Raw genomic sequence first — 615 nt, 5'->3', positions numbered from 1 at the left:
GTAAAGCAAGAAATAATAATTTCTGAAACAGACTGTTTTATACTGCAATTGCAACTATATTTTATATTTTTAGAAGAAAATAGCAGTTCTTTATTTTTATAGAAATTATTATTTCTTGTTATATATATGTATATTTAATTATACATTAAATAAATTAATATAAATGAATATATAACTAATAAGAAAAGGGACCCAATTGTTCCCCTCTGATTTTAATGATAAGCTTGTAGTATATTGTTCTCCAGACAAAAAATAAGCGACACATTTTTTTTATACGTGTCCAATCGCTTTTAAGGAGTAAAACACCCCTCAGAAAAAAATTAGTTTTTTTCTCTTTCAAAATGAATATCGAAATTTAAAGATAGAAAAAATTTTTTTAAATGAAAGTTGAATGATTTCAAAAGAGATAAGTAGGTTCCTTTCCTCGTAAGATTAAGTGTAGTTTGTTGGAACATATAATTATCATTATACATATATTCCAACAAATCATTCAATCTTAATAAATGTATATATTAATAAATTATAAATATTTATGTATGTATTTATGTATGTATAATATTTATGTATTTATGTATTAAAAAACATGAATTAGCAATTCTTTTCCATCAAGCATTT

The sequence above is a fragment of the Atta colombica genome, unplaced genomic scaffold, assembly GCF_001594045.1.
Source record: "Atta colombica isolate Treedump-2 unplaced genomic scaffold, Acol1.0 scaffold155, whole genome shotgun sequence".
Taxonomy (NCBI): Eukaryota; Metazoa; Arthropoda; class Insecta; order Hymenoptera; family Formicidae; genus Atta; species Atta colombica.
This window is presented reverse-complemented; position numbering follows the sequence as displayed.